This window comes from Arachis stenosperma, chromosome 5 (assembly GCF_014773155.1).
Source record: "Arachis stenosperma cultivar V10309 chromosome 5, arast.V10309.gnm1.PFL2, whole genome shotgun sequence".
NCBI classification, from domain to species: Eukaryota; Viridiplantae; Streptophyta; class Magnoliopsida; order Fabales; family Fabaceae; genus Arachis; species Arachis stenosperma.
In genome coordinates, this window is record NC_080381.1 from 30,358,101 (window position 1) to 30,371,110 (window position 13,010).

The following is a 13,010-nucleotide window of genomic DNA, read 5'->3' on the forward strand; positions in this document are numbered from 1 at the left end:
CGACCAGCCGAGCGATGTTCTGCCGAGCAAGATTGCCAGCATGTTCCCAGAGGTTGGAAAGGTGGTCGGGGAAGTTTCTTTTTTTACTCTAACAGCAACTGAAAAGCTTCAAGCACATCGTCATGTACTGGTCAATTGTATTGCCGTAGAGAAATTCTTGGAGTAAGTATAAAGCCTGAGTGCTAAAGTTATACAGTGAGCCAATATGGTATTGATAGTATTGAACTTGAACAAACTTTTTGTATGCATAATGAGTACAGAGCCATCACAAAGAGATAACGGCAAAATAAAACAAGGTCCCAATCTCACATAGATAGTGTTGTGCACAGAGAATTCCCCAACTGGTTTAAGCATGAGGTAATCCTTAATATCTCAGGATCCTACTACCCTTTGATGCTTTCTTGCCTCCAACGGTTCAATGCCATGTCCCATTTGGAAGCACCAATCATTCGAATGAGTTGTAGTGGGTCGCTTGCGGTCCCCTTGCTCAGGCTAGACGCTATCAGGCTTACAACGTCAATGGATTTAAATTTAGAACCATGTCGAGGGAGGAAGGGATGAAAACACAGAATAGCGGGGTTTATGTCACTTCTGATACTAAAAATTATGCAAGTAAACAGGATGCCAATGTTGCTGTTGGCGGTGTCTCGTATTACGAGAGATTAGTAGATATCATCGAGCTAAATTACAGCGGTCAATTCACTGTAGTATTATTCAAGTATCTTTGGGCAGACACCACATCGGGAGAGGCATCCGACAAGACGTTTTGGACTATACCTGTGTCAATTTTGCCACTCCGATTCACACCGGTGATCGAGAAGACGATGAGCCGTACATCCTGGCATCTGAGGTGCATATTATGTTCTATGTTGAGGATGAGATGGAGAATGGATGGAGTGTAGTAGTCCATGTGAAGCCAAGAGATTTGTTTGACATGGGTAAGGACTATGAATATTGTGAGGTTGACCTTCATCCCCAGTCTTGTATGACTAGCTTGCCTAAATTTGATGTCGAAGGCCTGTGGTTGTCAAGGGACGGCAATTTAGAGCAATCCACTAATGACGATGTTGAAGATTGTGATGAGGCCGCCGATTCCTAAAATACATTTCTCTATCATGCATGTAGCTCATTTCATAGGAGATTTTGCATATATACTACTGTTATGATTCACCTTTGATAGATAGTGGATTGTATTTTAGTCATATCATTAGATAATAGATTGAATTGATCGAGTTATTTTATATTTTTTAAAACTTATCCTCTCATGTAAAGCTCTTTTATTTAACTGGTTCTTCACAATGCTGTAACTTCTCCTTCAAGTCTTCTTACAATCACATTTTTTTATTGTCCTTGTACACTCTTTCTATGTCTGTGGCCTATCAGAGAAATTGGAGTGCCGAGACTTCTATCTCATTAGCAGAAGCCGTTGTTTCATAGAGAAGATGATAGAGGCGTCTCCATTCTATTCGTTGGACGACGCAACATCCTTTGCAAGGCAGTTGTGGTTCAAAGAGTCCAGTATTTTTTTTTGTGTTTGTATCCAGAGAAGGCATCCAGCCATGATTGTATACTGGCATCAAGGTGTTTGTATCCTTTACAATCATGGCTGGATGCCTTCTCTGGATACAAACACCTCACTCAGGCCATTGGTCATGCACCGGCTTCAATGATGAAGGATTGCTGCTGCCCAATTTTATTCCGAATTCTTTTTCATATTCGTGGATGAAATCCAATTTAGGTGGTTATGTTAAAATTTTAAAAATGGCATCAATGGGACCGTAGGTACGGGGCCAAATTTGGGTTTCAGTTTATAACAAGTATGGATATATGGTGCTCACAGAAAATACTTGACGAGGTGAAGGTAAATATTCATGTTTTACTTTTGTATTTATCTAACATATATCAAAGTTCTCTAACTATATAGTTAAATTCTGATTTCAGTTTTGTTACTATGATAAATTAGATTCATTTATCTATGTTTACATGCAAAAAGAACAACAAATGTTATTTCTTTTAATTGAACAAGTCATATCACCATTGAGGGTGTATAATTTAATTGTATTTTCTAAAGCAAGACAAACTCTATTTGCACTTGATGGAGGAAGCATAATGGCATAAAATATAGACCCTTTTGTGGCACTCAATAATGACTGGTCTTTGATCCTTTAAAGTGACTGTTACTTCATAGCTGCCTAGAATTACATATTCTATCCAGCCTTGGAGCATGACATTGTTCTCGTATCTTAACTGGTTCCAATACTATGTAGTTATCACTGAGCAGTTTCTTAAACCTTGAACAATATCTGAGAGTAATATCTCTTTATTTGATAACTGGTCTCTGTGTGTTTTCACTCTTATTCTTCTTCTTATTATTATTAGTATGAATCATTGAATCCTTTTCTACATCAAATATCATATGAAGCTTAGAATATGAAATTTTTTTCCAGCCAATATTTATACATTAGTTATGGTATATTGTGCAATCACACTATGAAAACTCTCTTGTCGTTGAACTAAAAATTGCAGCACGGGAGGAATTCAAACTCATAGAACATGGCCTTAAACGACTATGGGACTGTAAGAAAGACTTGTCTTTTACGATGTTTAAATAATCTTATTATGTTTAATCCACAATGAGTTTGACTATACTAATTACGAATTATTTAATTAACAAATATATGAATTCAGACTTGTAAATATATATATATATATATATATATATATATATATATATATAATCATAATAACTAATTTTATGTACGTATAATATTTTACTTTTTTTTGTACTAATTTTAATGTTTCGGCTTAGTTGAATTGCATAGGGTCTCAATCCCAATATGCATCATATTTGAAGTAAGGGTCAACCCTTGGCTTCACTAATAATAATCCCATTGTTGTCTGATTAAAGAATCAATTGACTCTAGATATTGAGCTTTTTAATTAAGCAATTCACACAATAATTCCTCCTAATCCAGGTTTGTTTGGCTACCTTGCAACTCTCAGGAATGTCTCGAGACAATATTCAAACGGAATCTGAAGAACCGGGGGAGGTGGTTCCAGATTCATTAGAGGGAGAAGATGTTGTCCACCGCAATGACTCTCAAATTCTCCCAGACAGTGGTGATAGTGTCCTTCCAACTTCACGCCCTTTCCTTCTGCCGTGTAGTGTACCACGGCCTGCTCCACAAACGAGCACAAATAACATTCAGGACTCAGAGCTAGGCCACGTAAACTTGGCAGCTGATGCACATGATGTATATTCTCTTGAACAAGAAGCTGATGACCCCTTTGTTAATACTAGATCTTAGAGTCGCAAAGGACGCAAGACTACAGAGTTTTGGGAAGTTAAGATCATCGGTAACGTATTTAATAATTTTTCATTGTTCAACATGATTTAGAATCTATGTTATATATTAATTTTCTCGTATTCTATCCACAACGAGATACATATATACGCTTATTATATTTGGCTTTAAATTTTGACGGCACAATCAAGCCGATAAGAATAAGCATGAGGGAGGCTATGGAACGGCCTAACGGGAGAAAGGTTGTGCACAGGTTCAATAGCGCAAAGCAAGCAATTAGAGACGAAGCTGGACTGTTGAGTGGCGTGCTTGGTCTGTTAGGATCTAACTATGGAAAATTTCCTATCTGTAAGAAAAGTTGGCATAAGATTACCACTAAAGACAAGGTTTATAACGAATGTGTCAAGGTAAAAGTATATATCCATGTTGAATCAAAACTTCTTATCTTTTTAATTATTGACAAATTGTATTATTTGTATAGCAAATTTTTCACTTTGATGAAGATAGTGAAGGAACTATCAAGAAAAATATTTTGAAAAGTATGGGAAAGTCTTGGAAGGAAGGCAGGCTGAGGTTATATGGTGATTTTTATGAGCCAACATTCATGATGGAACAAAATATTGAGCAACATCCGCCGGAAATTGATCGAGAGCATTAGAGATGGTTCCTTGAGTATCGCGCCAAAGCTGAGACGAAGGTACTCTAATATATCATTGATATACCACAATACAATTTATTTGGCATCGAGTCTTTTTAAATCAGTTTCTAATCGCCCTTTGTCTCCGATGGACCAACAGAAGAAGTGCAAAAAAAATGCGATTAATCGATCAAAACAACTATATACCCACACTGGCGGATCGAAAAACTTTGCACGGCGGATGGAAGAAGAGGTACTTTACTTTTTTATTCACTCTTTACTGGACTATTTCTATAACTTAAGATACCTTGGTTGTGTGGAATACGGTGATGGCTTGAACTTTGCTAATACAGTTGGAACAACAAGGGAGAAGAGTCGGTAGAGGAGAGTTATGGATCACAGTGCACAAAAAAAAGGATGGCTCCTAATCAATGAGGAAGAAAGAGCAATTGGTGTAAGTACTACTTATTATAATTGATCGATAAAGTTATGATCTCAAATAGGGTTATAGTCTACTTCTCTATTTTATTTTGTTTTTCATTTCTTTACTGAATGGTTTACTCCCCTGTGTCAAGATGGACCAAAAGAACTTTACTATCTCCAATTCACCTTACTTTTAATCATTGTTACAAATTTACCTTTCTATGTTTCTAGACATTTTCAACTTTGATGTAACTTAGAGACAGTTGGGGTAGAATTTAAATGATTCAGTTTTACTTATCCATTATTTTTTTATAGTGGTTGGCATCCTATGAAACAGATGCTCTATTTTAGTTGTTTTATGTTGTTATCTTTTGAGCCCCAATTTCTATTGTAACATTTGTGTGTGTTTTACTGTGATGAAAGTGATACAATTAATGTTCCTGTTTGGCGTGTTCTTGACATGAAATGGACCTATCCATAAAATGATTGTATTTGCTAATTTGTGACTGTAGGAGAGAATTGAGGAGATTGAGCCAGAGGATGTGTCTGCTAGAGTGTTGTCTCAAAATGATTCCATTGCTCAGGTTTTCAGAAAAGAGAAATCGGAAAGAGTGCGTGGTGTGGGTTTTGGACCGATTCCAAGTCAACATTTTGGTACAAACTCACATGCGCTGGGCAATGGAGTCTAGCTAGAGGAGACCCAGAGGAATCTGTTTGAACTGTAGGCAGAGTGATGAGCGGATATTTTATACGCTTTTTGGGGGTAATTTCATGTAGATTTTAGCATGTTTTAGTTAGTTTTTAGGAGAATATTATTAGTTTTTAGGCAAAAATCATATTTCTGGACTTTACTATGAGTTTGTATATTTTTCTGTGATTTCAAGTATTTTCTGGCTGAAATTGAGGGAGCTGAGCAAAAATCTGACTTAGGCAGAAAAAGGACTGCTGATGCTGTTGGATCCTGACCTCCCTGCACTCGAAATGGATTTTCTGGAGCTACAGGAGTTCAATTGGCGCGCTCTCAACGGCGTTGGAAAGTAGACATCCAGGGCTTTCCAGCAATATATAATAGTCCATACTTTGCGCAAGGATAGACGACGTAACTTGGCGTTGAACGCCAAGTTCATGCTGCTGTCTGGAGTTAAACGCCAGAAAAACGTCATGATCCGGAGTTGAACGCCCAAAACACGTCATAACCTGGAATTTAACGCCAAGAAAGGCCTCTACTCGTGGATAGCTTTAATCTCAGCCCCAGCACACACCAAGTGGGCCCCAGAAGTGGATTTCTGCACCAATTATCTTAGTTTATTCATTTTCTGTAAACCTAGGTTACTAGTTTACTATTTAAACAACTTTTACAGACATTTCTTGTACCTCATGACATTTTCAGATCTGAATTACATACTTTTTGACGGCATGAGTCTCTAAACTCCATTGTTGGGGGTGAGGAGCTCTGCAGCGTCTCGATGATTTAATACAATTCCTTTGTTTTCCATTCAAACACGCTTGTTCTTATCTAAGATGTTTATTCGCGCTTAATTGTGAAGAAGGTGATGATCCGTGACACTCATCACCTTCCTCAATCCATGAACGTGTGCCTGACAACCACCTCCGTTCTACATCAGATTGAATGAATATCTCTTAGATTCCTTAATCAGAATCTTCGTGGTATAAGCCGGATTGATGGCGGCATTCATGAGAATCCGGAAAGTCTAAACCTTGTCTGTGGTATTCCGAGTAGGATTCCGGGATTGAATGACTGTGACGTGCTTCAAACTCCTGAAGGCTGGGCGTTAGTGACAGACGCAAAAGAATCAATGGATTCTATTCCAACCTGATTGAGAACCGACAGATGATTAGCCGTGCTGCGACAGAGCATAGGAACGTTTTCACTGAGAGGATGGGAAGTAGCCACTGACAACGGTGACACCCTACATAGAGCTTGCCATGGAAGGAATCTTGCGTGTGGGAAGAGGATTTCAAGGAAAAGTAGAAATTCAAAGGACAAAGCATCTCCAAAACTCCAACATGTTTCTCATTACTGCACAACAAGTAACACTGTTATTCTCTTTTATTTTTATAATCAAATCTGGTAATTTCACTTTTTAAATCCTATTGGCCTCCTGACTAAGATTAATAAAATAAACATTGATTGCTTCAAGCCAATAATCTCCGTGGGATCGACCCTTACTCACGTAAGGTATTACTTGGACGACCCAGTGCACTTGCTGGTTAGTTGTGCGAATCACAAATTCGTGCACCAAGTTTTGGCGCCGTTGCCGGGGATTATTGAGTTTGAACAATTGAAGGCATATTTTATTTCTTAGATTAGGAATAATTTATTTTTGTTGTTACAGAGTCATTAAATTTTGATAGGATGGTTTTTTTTTCAAAAATTTCTTTTCAAAAATATTATTTTTCTTAATTAACTGTTAATTTTTCGTGAGTTTAGTGTCTTATTCTAAGTTTGGTGTTAATTGCATATTTTATATTTTCTTTAAAATTTTCGTGTTAGTGTTCTTGGCTCTTCCTTGATCTTCAAGTTGTTCTTGCTTATTTTTCTTGTTTGATCTCAAGTTTTTCTTGTTTTGTGTCTTTTCTTGTTTTTCTTGTGCTTTTTCAAAACATTAACTTTCAAGAATTAAACTTTTATCCATAAAAATAACACAACTTTAAAATACATTACATTTTTAGCTCAGTTGATTATAGCGGGGATTTATGTTCTTAACAATTGGGCACTTTCTTTTTAAAATCCTTTTTCAAAAATAATTTTTCTTGATTTAATCTTGTGCCAAACTCTAAGTTTGGTGTTTTCTTGTTGATCTTTCTTTAATTTTCGAAAATTTGTCTTGGTTTTCTAAAAATTTTAAGTTTGGTGTTCTTTCTTGTGTTCTTGGTGTTCTTGTGAATCTTCAAAGTGTTCTTGAGTTTTTCTTGTGTCTTGATCTTAAAATTTTTAAGTTTGGTGTTCCTTGGTGTTTTCCCTCCAAAAATTTTCGAAAATAAGGAGCACTAAATCTAAAAATTTTAAGTCTTGTGTCTTTTGTGTGTTTTTCTCTTTCATCATAAAATTCAAAAAAAAAAATTATTTTCTAACCAATTTTAAAACTACTTTTTCGAAATTTTTAATATAAAATCCAAATTTCAATTTCAAATTTTTCGAAAAATTTTCACAAAGTATTTTCAAAATATTTTTTTTATATATTCCATTTTTATTTATTCCACTACTATAAAATAAATAATATCAACATACATATCATCACTCTTGTATTCCATTATGGAAGTAAGTATGAATGGACAAGACAAGAGGACTCTGGGGTCATATGCTAACCCCACTACTGCTTCATATGGGAGTAGTATCTGTATACCTTCCATTGGAGTTAGTAGCTTTGAGCTGAATCCTCAGCTCATTATCATGGTGCAGCAAAACTGCCAGTACTCTGGTCTTCCACATGAAGAACCTACAGAGTTTCTGGCACAATTTCTGCAAATTGCTGATACAGTACATGATAAGGAAGTAGATCAGGATATCTACAGATTATTACTGTTTCCATTTGCTGTAAAAGATCAAGCTAAGAGGTGGTTAAATAACCAACCTAAGAACAGCATAAAAACATGGAAACAGCTGTCAGAAAAATTCCTGAATCACTATTTCCCTCCCAAACGGATGACACAGCTAAGGCTAAACATCCAAGGCTTCAAACAAGGAGATAATGAATCCCTTTATGATGCCTGGGAGAGATACAGAGAGATGCTAAGAAAATGCCCCTCTGAAATGTTTTCAGAATGGGTGCAATTAGACATCTTCTACTATGGGCTTACAGAAAAAGCTCAGATTTCTCTAGACCACTCAGCTGGTGGATCTATACAGATGAGAAAAACAATTGAAGAGGCTCAAGAGCTTATTGATACAGTTGCCAGAAATCAACATCTGTACCTCAGCAGTGAATCTTCCATGAAAGAAGAAGCTAAAACAGTAACTGCTGAACTCAGTCCGGTGGATCAGGCTAATGAATTCAATCAGCAATTAGACTTTCTAACTCAGCAGCTAGCCGAATTCAAGGAAATATTACAGGAAACAAGAATGGCTAACAGGAATATGGAAGTGCAATTAAAGCAAACAGAAAAACAACTGTCAAAACAAATAGCAGAAGAATGCCAAGCAGTTCAATTAAGAAGTGGGAAAACATTAAATACCTCACTTCAAAGCAGCAGGAAACCAAGAAATGAACAATTGGTTACTCAAAATCCCTCTGAGGACATTCAGAGCCCAGAGAGGAATAAAGCTGGCGCTGAACGCCCAGACCATGCTAATTCCTGGCGTTCAACGCCAGAAACAAGCATGAATCCGGCGTTGAACGCCCAAAGGGAGCATGGTTCTGGCGTTCAAACGCCAGTAACAAAAGGGGAGATAGCGTCTAACGCCACTCCAGCTCCCACCTCTGGCATTCAAATGCCAGTGGGGGATCAGTCACCTACGAGTGCTGATGATAACCCTTCTAAAAAGGCTTTCCAACCCACTTCTGTAGGTAATAAACCTGCAGCAACTAAGGTTGAGGAATACAAAGCCAAAATGCCTTATCCTCAAAAACTCCGCCAAGCGGAACAGGATAAGCAATTTGCCCGCTTTGCAGACTATCTTAGGACTCTTGAAATAAAGATTCCGTTTGCAGAAGCACTTGAGCAAATACCCTCTTATGCTAAGTTCATGAAAGAGATCTTAAGTCATAAGAAGGATTGGAGGGAAACTGAGAAAGTTTACCTCACTGAAGAATGCAGTGCAGTCATTCTGAAAAGCTTACCTGAGAAGCTTAAAGATCCTGGGAGCTTTATGATACCATGCACATTAGAGGATACTTGTACCAAGCAAGCTTTATGTGATCTTGGGGCAAGTATCAACCTAATACCTGCATCTACTATCAGAAAGCTTGGTTTAACTGAAGAAATCAAACCAACCAGGATATGTCTTCAACTTGCTGATGGCTCCATTAAATACCCATCAGGCGTGATTGAAGACATGATTGTCAAGGTTGGGCCATTTGCCTTTCCTACTGACTTTGTGGTGCTGGAAATGGAGGAGCACAAGAGTGCAACTCTCATTCTAGGAAGACCTTTCCTAGCAACTGGCCGAACCCTCATTGATGTCCAAAAAGGGGAAGTAACCTTGAGAGTCAATGAGGAGGAATTTAAGTTGAATGTTGTCAAAGCCATGCAACATCCAAACACCTCAAATGACTGCATGAGTGTTGACATTATTGATTCTCTGGTAAGAGAGGTCAATATGGCTGAGAGTCTCGAATCAGAGCTAGAGGACATCTTTAAAGATGTTCAGCCTGATTTGGAGGAATCAGAGAAGATAATAGAACCTCTGAAAATCCCTCAGGAAGAGGAGAAACCTCCTAAACCCGAGCTCAAACCATTACCACCATCCCTGAAATATGCATTTCTGGGAGAAGGTGATACCTTTCCTGTAATTATAAGCTCTACCTTAGAGCCACAGGAAGAGGAAGCACTAATTCAAGTGCTACGGACACACAAGACAGCTCTTGGGTGGTCCATCAGTGATCTTAAGGGCATTAGCCCAGCCAGATGCATGCACAAGATCTTGCTGGAGGATGACGCCAAACCAGTGGTCCAACCACAAAGGCGGCTGAACCCAGCTATGAAGGAAGTAGTGCAGAAAGAGGTCACTAAATTACTAGAGGCTGGGATTATTTATCCTATTTCTGACAGCCCCTGGGTGAGCCCTGTCCAAGTCGTCCCTAAGAAAGGTGGCATGACAGTGATTCATAATGAAAAAAATGAACTGGTTCCTACGAGAACAGTTACTGGGTGGCGTATGTGTATTGATTACAGAAGGCTCAATACAGCCACCAGAAAGGATCATTTTCCTTTACCATTCATAGACCAGATGCTAGAAAGACTAGCAGGTCATGAATACTACTGCTTCCTGGATGGATATTCAGGTTATAATCAAATTGCAGTAGATCCCCAGGATCAGGAGAAAACGGCGTTCACATGCCCATCTGGAGTATTTGCTTACAGAAGGATGCCATTTGGCCTGTGCAATGCACCTGCAACCTTTCAGAGGTGCATGCTCTCCATTTTCTCTGATATGGTGGAAAAATTTTTGGAAGTCTTCATGGATGACTTTTCAGTATTTGGAGACTCATTCAGCTCCTGCCTTAACCATTTAGCACTTGTTCTGAAAAGATGCCAAGAGACTAACCTGGTTTTAAACTGGGAAAAATGTCACTTTATGGTGACTGAAGGAATTATCCTTGGGCACAAAATTTCGAACAAGGGAATAGAGGTGGATCAAGCTAAGGTAGAAGTAATTGAAAAATTACCACCACCTGCCAATGTTAAGGCAATCAGAAGCTTTCTGGGGCATGCAGGATTCTATAGGAGGTTTATAAAAGATTTTTCAAAAATCGCCAAACCTCTGAGCAACCTGCTAGCTGCTGACACGCCATTTATCTTTGATAAAGAGTGTCTGCAGGCATTTGAGACTCTGAAAGCTAAATTGGTCTCAGCACCAATCATCTCTGCACCAAACTGGGCATTGCCATTTGAATTAATGTGTGATGCCAGTGACCATGCCATTGGTGCAGTGTTGGGACAAAGGCATGACAAGCTTCTGCACGTCATTTACTATGCCAGCCGTGTTTTAAATGATGCACAGAAGAATTACACAACCACAGAAAAAGAGCTACTTGCAGTGGTTTACGCCATTGACAAATTCAGATCCTATTTAGTAGGATCAAAAGTGATTGTGTACACTGATCATGCTGCTCTTAAATATCTACTCACAAAGCAGGATTCAAAACCCAGACTCATCAGATGGGTGTTGCTTCTGCAAGAGTTTGATATAGAAATAAGAGACAGAAAAGGGACAGAGAATCAAGTGGCAGATCACCTGTCCCGAATAGAACCAGTGGAAGGGGCGTCCCTCCCTCTCACTGAGATCTCTGAAACCTTTCCGGATGAGCAACTGTTTGCCATCCAGGAGGTGCCATGGTTTGCAGACATTGCAAACTACAAGGCAGTGAAATTCATACCCAAAGAGTACAGTAGGGTGCAATCAAAGAAATTAATCACAGATGCAAAATACTATCTTTGGGATGAACCATATCTCTTCAAGAGATGTGCAGACGGAGTAATCCGTAGATGTGTGCCTAAAGAAGAAGCACAGAAGATCCTTTGGCATTGCCATGGATCACAGTATGGAGGACATTTTGGAAGTGAACGAACAGCCACAAGAGTCCTCCAAAGTGGCTTCTACTGGCCTACTCTCTATAAAGACTCCCGAGCGTTTGTGCTTAATTGTGACAGTTGCCAAAGATCCGGCAATCTCCCTCACAGTTATGCAATGCCTCAACAAGGGATCTTGGAGATTGAGTTGTTTGATGTATGGGGCATTGACTTCATGGGACCTTTCCCACCATCATACTCAAACACTTATATTCTGGTGGCAGTAGATTATGTATCCAAATGGGTGGAGGCTATTGCAACACCCACTAATGACACTAAAACAGTGTTAAAATTCCTCCAGAAACATATCTTCAGCAGATTTGGTATCCCTAGAGTATTAATCAGTGATGGGGGCACTCATTTTTGCAAAAAACAGCTTTACTCTGCTCTGGTACGTTATGGAGTCAGCCACAGGGTAGCTACTCCATATCACCCACAAACTAATGGGCAAGCTGAAGTCTCAAATAGAGAACTCAAAAGAATCCTGGAACGGACTGTAATTAACCGTAGAAAGGATTGGGCAAGGAGCTTGGATGATGCTCTGTGGGCATACAGAACAGCATTCAAGACCCCTATAGGGACCTCTCCATACCAGCTTGTGTATGGAAAGGCATGTCACTTGCCAGTGGAACTGGAACATAAGGCCTACTGGGCAACCAGATTCCTAAACCTTGATGCCAAATTAGCTGGAGAAAAACGATTGCTCCAGTTAAATGAGCTAGAGGAATTTAGACTCAATGCTTTCGAGAATGCAAAAATTTACAAAGAGAAAGCAAAAAGATGGCATGATAAGAAATTGTCATCCAGAGTCTTTGAGCCGGGGCAGAAAGTTCTGCTATTTAATTCCAGGCTCAAATTATTCCCCGGGAAGTTAAAATCCCGGTGGAGAGGTCCATATGTCATTACAAACGTATCACCATATGGATACATAGAGCTTCAGGATAATGACTCTAACAAAAAGTTCATTGTTAATGGACAAAGAGTCAAACATTATCTTGAAGGCAATTTTGAGCAAGAATGCTCAAAGCTGAGACTTGATTAAAACTCAGTAATAGTCCAGCTAATGACATTAAAGAAGCGCTTGCTGGGAGGCAACCCAGCCAATCACAAAATTTAATTTTATTCGTATTGATTAATTAATTGAATTTCACAGGTATATGTCAAGGTATCTTCAAGGTAAAATAGCAATTGGTTGGATTCACAGAGTTATAAGGGAAATTGGAAGCTCACTGGCGTGAAAAAGCCAGTAAGAAGCATTTTGGGCGTTGAACGCCCAAAAGAAGCACCCACTGGGCGTTCAACACCAGTAAGGGTAGCCTTCTGGGCGTTAAACGCCAGAAAGGAGCATCTTCTGGGCGTTAAACGCCAGAAAGAAGCACCTTCTGGGCGTT